The sequence below is a fragment of the Seriola lalandi genome, unplaced genomic scaffold (assembly GCF_002814215.2).
Source record: "Seriola lalandi dorsalis isolate HSWRI2012SDOR001 ecotype SW California unplaced genomic scaffold, Sedor1 jcf7180002054947, whole genome shotgun sequence".
NCBI lineage: Eukaryota > Metazoa > Chordata > Actinopteri > Carangiformes > Carangidae > Seriola > Seriola lalandi.
In genome coordinates, this window is record NW_019525498.1 from 144988 (window position 1) to 145541 (window position 554).

Consider the following 554-nt stretch of genomic DNA (forward strand, 5'->3'; position numbering starts at 1 on the left):
GGGCAAATTGTTATATTAAATGACTAACTGGAAAATAATTGCAATAAAATTACTGTTAGGTTAATAAAAAAATAATCGTTAGATTAGTCGAATAATTGAAAAAATAATCGCTAGATTAATCGTTTAAAAAATAATCGTTTGGGACAGCCCTACATCACACAGGTGTTTCTATTTTTCTGGTCACTTGGTGTGATTTATCAACAGGCTGAACTTCAGCATCAGCAAAAAAGATTTTCTTACTTTGTCCAGTTTTTTATTCGTTTTCACCAATGTAACACATTTCTACTACCATCATCGCTACTGTTCTCAGGTCAGTTTAACACAAATATGGTTACGTTACCTTCTGGTGGTGAAAATACTCTTCATGAAGCTGATGAATGAAGGTGAAATTAAATTGCAGCTGTAGCCGGAACAGCCTTGAAGTCCCGACAATTCTGCGTTGTGTTCAGGTGCAATATGAGATACCGGACACTGGAGATGCTTTTCTTTATTCTGTTCCCCACAATCTGTAATGTGACATTCTGAGTGTGAGCGTTTACACATTTCCACGACCG

At 36.3% G+C, this 554-nt stretch overlaps 1 protein-coding gene and 1 long non-coding RNA gene across 3 annotated transcripts in view; both read right to left on the reverse strand.

Moving 5' to 3' along the window:
• Nucleotides 1–548, reverse strand: part of LOC111645203 (uncharacterized) — a 3281-nt gene extending 2733 nt beyond the window's left edge. For both annotated transcript variants that reach the window (XR_002759851.2, XR_015436298.1), the window contains exon 1: nucleotides 341–548. This is a non-coding gene — a long non-coding RNA (uncharacterized LOC111645203). The remainder of the gene's footprint in view (nucleotides 1–340) is intronic.
• Nucleotides 1–554, reverse strand: part of LOC111645231 (NACHT, LRR and PYD domains-containing protein 3-like) — a 40788-nt gene that overhangs the window by 25279 nt on the left and 14955 nt on the right. The gene's annotated exons all lie outside the window — the stretch shown is intronic.